The sequence below is a fragment of the Triticum urartu genome, chromosome 5, assembly GCF_003073215.2.
Source record: "Triticum urartu cultivar G1812 chromosome 5, Tu2.1, whole genome shotgun sequence".
Taxonomy (NCBI): Eukaryota; Viridiplantae; Streptophyta; class Magnoliopsida; order Poales; family Poaceae; genus Triticum; species Triticum urartu.
Genome location: NC_053026.1, coordinates 634,651,475 through 634,661,959, shown reverse-complemented (window position 1 = coordinate 634,661,959; position 10,485 = coordinate 634,651,475).

The window sequence follows — 10,485 nt, the reverse complement described above, 5'->3', positions numbered from 1 at the left end:
ATTTCGGACAAATCAGGTCGGGTTGCCTAGTGGCTATAAATAGCCCACCCCCTACAACCATAAACGGTTGGCTGCTCAGAGTTAGAGTACGGCTTTTGTCATTTGAGAGCAACCCACCTCGAAGCCTTTGAGAGAGAATTCCTTGCGAGGATAAAGCCCTAACCACCCAGAGCCAAAGAGTGTTAGGCATCACTTAAGTCTTCCTGTCTGTGTGATCTGAAGACTTATTACACTTGAGGACTGTGAATCCTCCAGCCGGTTAGGCGTCGCGTTGTGAGCATCCAAGAGTCATTGTGGATCGCTGGTGAACGAAGTCTGTGAAGGTTTGGGAGTCTACCTTGAAGACTTACCAGAGTGATTGGGCGAGGTCTGTGTGACCTTAGCTCAAGGGGAATACGGTAAGGACTGGGTGTCCTGAGCTGCGTGTTCAGGACTGGGTGTCCGGGACTGTGTGTCCTCAGGTTTAAATACCTAGCCGCCCTAACCAGACATACAGTTGTCACAGCAACTGGAACTGCTCTAACAAATCATTGTCTTCAACGAGTCACTGTTTTCATTCTTCCCTTCCGTTTACTTACTGTTGGTCCTTGTGAAGTCATTGTATGGTTGCACTATCTTTTGTCTTCACTGAGTGACTGCTTGTTCTGATTGGCTTCATAATATCTTCCTACCTGATCCTTACTACCTAGCTGCTATAGGTCATTGTGCTTTCACTTCATTGAATACTTGACTATGGTTTGCCTAGTGTAGTCTACCTTCTGCTGCATGGTAATAGGTCTATTTCTATCATTTGTCCTCGAAACTTCCACGTTTTGAAGACTTCATAAAAATCGCCTATTCACCCCCCTCTAGTCGATATAACGCACTTTCAATTGGTATCAGAGCAAGGTACTCCCTTGTTCTGTGCGATTCGGCTTAACCACCTGGAGTTTTAGCTATGTCGACTACAGGGATAATTAAAGTCTCCGCTGTGTGCCCCGTCTTCGGTGGAACCGAATATCCCTACTGGAAGAATAAGATGCGCATGCATCTTGAAGCCATTGACGTCGACCTATGGCATGTCGTCAAGAACGGTGTTCCCAAGGCTAGAGAAGGTGTCACTGCTGCTGACATCAAGAAGTTCGTTCAACTGGACTCTACTACCAAGAATATCATCTGTGGTCATCTGACCAAAGGACAGTATGGCCACGTGAGTGCTTTGGAAACATCTAAGCTAGTCTGGGACTGGCTCTCCAAGGTCAACGAAGGCGTCTCAACCCAGAGAGATCAGAGAATCAGTGTCCTTCGCAACCTCTTCAACCGCTTCAAGATAAATGAAAATGAGAATGTCCAGCTCACGTTTGATCGACTCACTGACATCACAAATGAGCTTCAAGCCCTCGGCGCTACAGAAATCACCAAGCATGAAGTCGTCAAGACACTCCTGAGATCACTTGACAGTTCGTTTGACACCCTAGCCCTGATGATTCAAGAACGTCCTGATTTCAAGACACTCGATCCGTCTGACATACTTGAGAGGCTCAACACACATGAGTTTCAGCTTTCTGAGAAAAGAGATATCTACGGTCCCAACTATGGGCGAACTTGTGCCTTGAAGGCAAAAGTTGTCTCCTCATCTGAAGAAGAATCTGACAGCAGTTCTGATGATCCTGAAGACATTGGAAAGGAGCTTGCTATGCTTGTGAAGAAGTTCCAAAAATTCACCAAGAAGAAAGGCTTCAGAAAGTCTTCACGATCAAGCTCAAGGAATGATGAAGCTTCTGCTCATGACTACAAGAAGAAAACATGCCACAAGTGCAAGAAACCTGGCCACTACATCTCTGAGTGTCCGCAGTGGGACATTGAGAACAAGAAGAAAAAGAAGAGCAAGGAGTATGATTCTGATGACAAGAAGAAGAAGAAATACTCAAAGTCTTCTTCCAAGTCCTCCTCAAAGTCTTCATCACACAAGAAGTGCTCATCTGGCAAGGCACGTGCGTTTGTTGGCAAGGAAATGGATTCAGAGGAGGAGTCCGCTTCTGAGGAGGCGGAGGTGGAGTCTGAGGAGGAGTCCAATTCTGGCGTTGCGAGTCTGGCTACAGCATACGTTGCCAAGTCCATCTTCAACACTGAAGACAATGACTCCATCACCGACACCAATGCAAATGACAAGGACTATTCCGCTCCTACCTACTGCTTCATGGCACGCGGTGCCAAGGTAAACACACGCACTACTCACTATCAAACATCTAGTGACGATGACTCTGATTGTGGTTCCAAACCCAGCTACAAAACACTCGCTAAAATTGCAACTGAACAACAGAAAACCATGGAACACATTCAAAAACTGTTAGACAAAAGCGATGATCTGTTAGACGCTGAAATGACTCGATCTCAGTCCTTAATTAAAGACATAAAAAATCTTCACGTTAAGTATGAGGAACTTGAAAGTCTTCATGAAACGCTCTCAACAGCTCATGAAAGGCTTTCCTATGATTATCTTCAAAGGAAGCAAGATCTTGAGAAATTGAGAGCGGCTCATGAAGATCTTCAAAAAGAAAACGAGTCGCTTCACGCCGAACAGATCAGTTCAGCTCAGGAAGGGTTTGAACCACCATGTCTTAAATGCATTGAGCGTGATAATGCTACTTCTGTTGCTGAATGTTCTACTGCTGCTACTGTTGCAATATCTTCAATTGTTGATGTGGGAACTAACCCCTCTGCTGAGGATACCACTACTATTGCTGATGAAAATGCTAGGTTGAAGACATTGCTTGAAACAGGGATGTACAAAAGTCTCAAAGGGCATCAGACACTATGTGATGTCCTCAAAAGGCAGATCCTGAACCGAAACCCTAGGAAAGAGGGTGTTGGGTTCGTAAGGAAAATGAATGCTGATGGCTCTTACTGGAAACCTGAGCAGTACCCCAAAACCACATGGGTTGCTGCAAAGGAATCTTCAGCAGATCCATCCACTCTATCTGGCTTCACTTGTGCTAACCCCATTGTCATTGATGAATCCTTTGATGCAAACTATAAACTGTTTAAGAATCAGAATGGTGAAGTGTTTGCCAGGTATATTGGTACTAACTACAGGAATGGACCGCCTATGAAGAAGATCTGGGTGCCCAAAAAGTGTTTGGAGAATCTTCCTGTGAATGTCATCATGACACCATAGGTGAAGAAGACAAACCCCAGACCACAGGCTTCATACGGTCCAAAGGCTTCATATAGACAGAGGACTCACCGGAGTCAAACTAACGCAAATGTTTTGCAGGGAAGCCATACTCAGGCCTATGAATATGAGCGCGGTTCATCAAACCGCCATGTTCATAAGACCAAGAACTATTCTGCTTATTCTTATGAATACTATTGTCCTCCTGCAAGACTTTTCGCTAGGGCTGCAAAGCCAAAGTTCTCAGATGCTGCACTTAGACTCATTGCTTCGAAGCCACCCTTGAAGATGTGGGTGGCTAAGAAAGCTTAACTCTCTTTTGCAGGGAAAGGTCTCCAGACGAAAACCAAAATCGTTTGACGCTATTGCTGGGGACCTTAAACATCTTGTAGGGCGCAAGATCAAATGCCCAAATGGTCTTATTATGTACTTTGTTCCTGAGTCGCTTGCAACCTGCCCTATCAGTCCTAATCTCGATCTATGCTTTAATAATCCACTGGTTCGTCAAATGTTTTTGCTTCACAATTCTCTTCGTGAAGCCTATCCCCCTAACTGCACTGTAGGGTACGACACCAGCAGCTTCAGAATGGATTATTGATAGTGGATGTACCAATCACATGACTGGCAAGCGAAGCCTTCTCATGGACTCAACTTTACGTCCATCTGACAAAAGTCACATCACATTTGCTCACACTGGTAAAAGCAAGGTATTGGGTCTAGGTAGAGTTGCAATCTCAAAGGATCAACACATGGATAACGTCATGCTTGTTGAATCCCTTGGCTTCAACTTAATGTCTGTCTCAATGCTTTGCGATTTAAACATGATTGTGATGTTTGGAAAATATCGTTGCCTTGTTCTAATGGAATCTGACAAGTCTCTAGTGTTTGAAGGGTATCAAAAAGATGATTTGTACGTGGTAGATTTCTCAGCAGGACCATAGCTTGCCGTATGTCTTCTAGCAAAAGCTTCAGAATGCTGGCTCTGGCATCAGAGGCTAGGGCATGCTGGCATGAGGAATCTCCACACCCTTGCAAAGAAGAAGCATGTCATAGGCATCGAGGGCGTCAAGTTTAAGAAAGATCACTTATGCGGTGCCTGTGAAGCAGGAAAGATGACGAGGGCCAAGCATCCCTCGAAGACGATCATGACAACGACCCGACCCTTCGAACTGCTCCACATGGATCTTTTCGGTCCCACTCATTACTCAACTCTTACTACTACTGCTTGTCTCTATGGCTTTGTAATTGTTGATGATTATTCTAGATATACTTGGGTGCATATAATCCTCTACAAGACTGAAGTGCAGGATGTCTTCAGACGCTTCGCCAATCGAGCAATGAAGAACTATGGCACCAAGATAAAGCACATCAGAAGTGACAATGGCACTGAATTCAAGAACACTAGCCTTGATACATATCTTGATACTTTGGGCATCACACATGAATTCTCAGCTCCGTACACGCCATAGCAGAATGGCATCGTCGAACGCAAGAAAAGAACACTCATTGAGATGGCCGGAACGATGCTTGATGAATACAAGACTCCAAGAAATTCTGGCCTGAAGCCATTGATACTGCATGCCATACAATCAACCGTGTTTATCTCCACAAGCTTCTAAACAAGACATCTTATGAGCTCCTTACTGGCAAGAAGCCAAATGTCAGTTACTTCAGAGTATTTGGCGTCAGGTGCTGGATCAAGGATCCACATCACACCTCAAAATTTGCACCAAAAGCACATGAGGGTTTTATGCTTGGATATGGAAAGGATTCGCACTCTTACAGAGTCTTCAATATCTTTCATTATAAAGTGGTTGAAACAGTGGATGTGCGGTTCGATGAAACTAACGGCTCACAAAGAGAGCACCTGCCAAATGTGCTAGATGAAGTTCCATCCAGTGAATCAATCAAACTTATGGGAACTGGAGAAATCATACCCTCTGAAGCTCAACCCGAAGAGGAACTTATCATCTCCGCACCTGATCAACCTGAAGACAATGCTCAGCCTGAAGGCAATCCCTCTAACAATGACAATGATCAGCAAGAGCAAAATCTTCGCCCTGTACATCCTTGTGTTGCCAATGAAGTGCAGATTGAGAGAATAATTGATAGCGTCAATGCACCCGGTCCGCTCTCTCGTTCAAGGGCAACACAGCTAGCAAATTTCTGTGGGCACTTCGCATTCGTCTCAATAACAGAACCCAAGAAAGTTGAAGAAGCCTTCATGGAATCTGAATGGATTCAAGCTATGCAAGAAGAGCTTCAACAGTTTGAGCTGAATAATGTATGGGAACTGGTTAAGCGTCCTGATCCTCGGAAGCACAATATAATAGGCACCAAATGGATATATCGCAACAAGCAAGATGAGCATGGTCAAGTTGTCAGAAACAAAGCTCGTCTCTTTGCTCAAGGATATACTCAAGTTGAAGGGATTGACTTCGATGAAACATTTGCTCCTGTGGCTCGACTTGAAGCCATACGCATACTGCTGGCCTATGCAAATCATCATAACATACTTCTATATCAAATGGATGTGAAGAGCGCTTTTATCAATGGCAAGATTGAAGAAGAAGTGTATGTTGCACAACCGCCTGGCTTTGAAGATCCAAAACATCCTGACATGGTATACAAGCTCAACAAGGCACTGTATGGCTTCAAACAAGCCCCTCGGGCTTGGTATGACACACTCAAATACTTCCTGAAGAGCAAAGGCTTCACACCTGGTTCCCTCGACCCCACTCTCGTCACGAAGACATATGATGGTGAACTGTTTGTGTGCCAAATATATGTGGATGACATTATCTTCGGCTGCACCAATCAAAAATACAGTGAAGAGTTTGGATATATGATGCAAGAGCAATATCAGATGTCCATGATGGGAGAGCTGAAGTTCTTCCTTGGTCTTCAAATATGACAGCAACGCAACATCATCTTTATATCTCAAGAGAAGTATCTCAAAGATTGCCTGAAGAAGTTCGGTATGCAAGACTGCAAAGGCTTCGCGACGCCAATGCCAGCCAAACATCATCTGGGTCCCGACGACAATGGTAAAGAGTTTGATCAAAAGGTATACCGCTCCATGATTGGTTCTTTACTTTATTTATGTGCATCTAGGCCAGATATTATGCTTAGTGTTTGCATGTGTGCTCGATTCCAAGCGGCACCAAAGGAATCGCATCACTTAGCTGTGAAGCGAATCTTCGATATTTGGCTTACACCCCAACTCTAGGATTATGGTATCCTAAGGGCTCAGAGTTTGATCTGGTTGGATTCTCGGATGCTGATTATGCTGGTGACAAGGTGGATTGCAAGTCTACATCAGGCACATGTCATTTTCTGGGACAATCACTTGTATGTTGGTCTTCAAAGAAGCAGAACTGTGTATCTCTCTCCACTGCTGAATCTGAATACATTGCTGCTGGATCTTGCTGCGCTCAGCTTCTGTGGATGAAACAAACACTCAAAGACTATGGCATTCATCTGAAGCAAGTGCCACTCTACTGCGACAACGAAAGCGCCATCAAGATTGCCAACAACCCAGTTCAGCACTCGAAGACAAAGCACATTGAGATTCGTCATCACTTTCTCAGAGATCATGTTGTGAAGGAAGATATTGATATCATACACGTCAACACTGAAGAGCAATTGGCAGATATCTTCACCAAGCCCTTGGATGAGAAGAGATTTTTCAAGTTACAGTGTGAGCTAAATATCTTGGAATCCTCAAATGTCCTGTGATCAGGCACACATCCTAACACTTATGCGTATTGATGACTTAGATGTGCAACACACGAATTAAAGTATATCTTCAATCAATGAAGACATGCATTCTAAGTGTGAATACATTAATGAGGAATTTGACTTCGGAGCGCCACGATAATTGTGCGCCGTGTCTGGGTCTAATACTTCCTATACGGTGGGTAACGCCACCACCAAATGTTCTGTTTGAAGTGTTTCACTCATGGCGTTACATTTGCTATGTCTTTGCATTTGGTTTGGCTTCAATCTCAACATGTCTTCATGATTATCTTCACTATGTTGATTATATATACTAGTGTTCTGTCCTCTATAGCATTCACTTATAGCTATGTCTTCTTGTTGAATCTTTTGAACTAAGTGAATGTGATCAGACCCTAACCTCTCTATGCTTTCTATATCAAACTCTATCTCTCCAGATCATATGCATTCTCTTGAAACTGTTAAATGTCTTCTCTGCGTCCTTGTCAGCAGAAGATATAGAGACAAACATTAAGTCCGCTTTCAACGTTAATTCCTTCACCTGAAACCCAGAGAAGTGGGAACGACCACCCGACAATCCAGGCGTGAGTGGGACGTGGAACAACCTCCGATATGCTGCATGATAGCCACGTGTTCCTCAGATGTGAATCGCCAGGGGCACCTGTGTAATAACACTGAGCCGCCCCTGTCCCTATAAATACACACCTCACCACAGTCATTATCTCTTCTTCCACTCTTGCACGAACCCTAGCGCCACCGCTAGCCCTCGACAACGCCAGCGACGAAGCGCTTAGCTGCCGCAACCTCTCCGACGCCGTCTCCATGCCGACCGCGGACATCGTCTTCTCCGTCGTCGCCATAGGTGTCCTCTGTCGCCAAGTTAGGGCACAGACGATCGAACTGCTCGGACTCCTCTTCCACTCCGTCTAGCAGTTCTACGTGTGGTAAATAAAACTTCCTTTTTACGGCCCCTTTGATCCTATAGATTCGTCACTTTCTACCACAAGCAGTTTCTGTTCACACAAGTTGGATCTAGTTCATACTGCATCTCATAATATGCCTAGTATATTCACTTATGCTTCACAAAGTAGTTAGATTCCTCACTTGTACTGATCCGTGGATTCGTACAAATCTGGAACCAACTCCTTATCTATGAGTGAATGTCTTCGCACGATGAGGTCAATGTCTTCTAAACTGATTTATCTTCAAAATCTTCTGAGAATGCATATGACCTCTTCCCCTTCCCTCACACCTTAATGCTGTCACAGGTACATGTCCGTGGGAGAATCCCTTGGTTCTCATAGTCTGCATTCATTTGCAGAATTCTTAAAACATCACATAAATTCTCCTGAAGCCAGTTCCTGTTTGTCCAGCAAGCGAAAGCCTTTGAAGCCTTTGAACATTTTGAAGCCATTTAGTTTGAAGTTCTTGGCTGCAGAGAAATCAGTAAGGAAGGGTGGCAGACAGCGTCGTGGGGGAACATCAAGAGATTTTCTTGATGACCTCTCAGGGCTTTACAAGACAGATCCTGAAGAGGATTACAATCAGCGCAAGACCCGAATCCAATGGATTCGAAGATATTGGGCAGAACAATGGTTCAAATACCGGTTTGTGACCCAGGAATATGCTGAGAAAAATGCCATCAAGCGACCGTGGGGAGACATCCTATACAAGAATCTTCAACCCAGGTCCAGAGAAGAAGCCATTGAACAAGGCTTCTATCCCTGCATGGTCCGTGGGCCACAGCCTGCAGATGCACACCCATCGTCACTACTATGGTGTCGTGAAGACAATCTGTTCAAGCGCAACTTCCAGTTTGCCAAGAACTCAGCGAAGCAGAACAAGAAGTCTTTGGGATTAGACTTCAACCCTGGTCCCTCTGCTCCCCGTGCCGATGGAACTCGCGAAGCTGAACCCAATCTTCGTGGGCCCTTCTACAACTTGGAAGGTCTCATCACTCATATCGTGGTTCAAGGGACAGCCGTGAATGAGCCTGCAGATGACGCTGAATCAGATGAAGCACCTGCAGCGGCGAAACCAAAGAAGTTGAAGCAGCCTAAAGCTTCAAAGCCTGCCTCTGCACCAAAAATCTCACGGGCGAAGCCACTGGCTACTGCACCTCCTGAAGACAGTGTGCAGTCTGAAGATTTGTCACGCATCTCCAAGCCCCAGAAAGTCAAGATGCCTCTGCCACACACCGGCCAAGAACTGACAGCTGCTGCTATTCTGCGCAACGATGCCATCGATCTGTCCAGTGATGAAGATCTTGCAGATGACGCTCTTGAGCAACTAATCAAGAGCAAAGAAGAAGCAGAAATCTTCAATGATCTGCCTCTCTTTGACGTGGCAATCATCCACAACTTCATTGATGAGTGGTTTGACACGCCCAACCTCATCTTCGAAGATCTGCAACTTCTAATTGGCCTCAGTGTCGCCTTCCATGGCGCCATTGCTTCAGAATTAGCTATCGGCCAGCGCATTGTTGAACTGAAGCAGAAGATTGACTTTGAGAAAACTCAGTTCAAGAAGCATATGGCCATGCTCAGCGTGCAAGAGGTGAAGAACTTCAAGATTATGATGCACGAGCTCAAAGAAGCCTTTCTCAAGAAACGTGCAGAAGCTCAGGGTTCTCGTGAGCGCATGAAGAGCCTGGCTGACAAGTGTGTGCAAGGCTACAATGAGGCTGAGAAGCGCAAGGCCATTGGGCGTCCGGGCATTGATCCCAGGATGGCTGCTAAGAAGAAGAAGAAGCCCACTGTGGCCGAACCCAACGCACCAAGGCAGGAAGTAGATCCCATTGTCTTCCCAACTAGCATGACTGGCTCGAAGCCAAAGGCCAGGTCAACCGCTTCAGAACTGAAGAAGACGAGGACTGCAGAGGCTGAAGCCAGAAAGAGGAAACATTCTGAAGCCTCTGATGCTGCTCCCTCCAAGAAGAAGCGGAAGACCAAGAAGGAACGGGCTGCTCCCACAGAGCCCTTAATTGTTGAACCCATCTCCATGGTTCGCCCTGCCACTGAACTTCAAGAGCGCCAACTAACTGTCCATGAGCCTGCTTTCACAGAGGCTCACGCAACTAAAGACTTTCCAGCAGCTGATCCCACTACTGTTGAAGACATTGGTCACCATGACCATGTTGAAGATGATGCAGTTCTTCCTCAGATCGAGCACCAACAGGTATCATCGCCTGTGCTTACACACAGCGAACTCATCAGCATTGGTCGTCCTTTGATGCCAATTGCTTAGGATGCATCATGGGCTGATCACCCACAAGCACAAGAGGAAGATGACTTTGAGGCCTAGCCAACTCCAACTCCACAGGCGTCGCCAGCGTTACGCAGGCTTCGCAAAGGACCAAGGCCTCCAGTCTCCGAGTCTGAAGCTAAAGCTGCTGAAGACATTCCGGCTGCATCAGCCGATGACACCCAAGAAGAAGAACATGTCCCCACTCCCCCAACTACTGACGAAGCTGTTCTCGCGGAGAACGTGTCTGTGCCCGACCCTCCAGCTCGTCAAGTGGAGGTAGAAAATCTTGAGGCTGCCACCACCAACACCAATGAAGCCACTGACGCAGTCATGGCAGAAGCAAATGT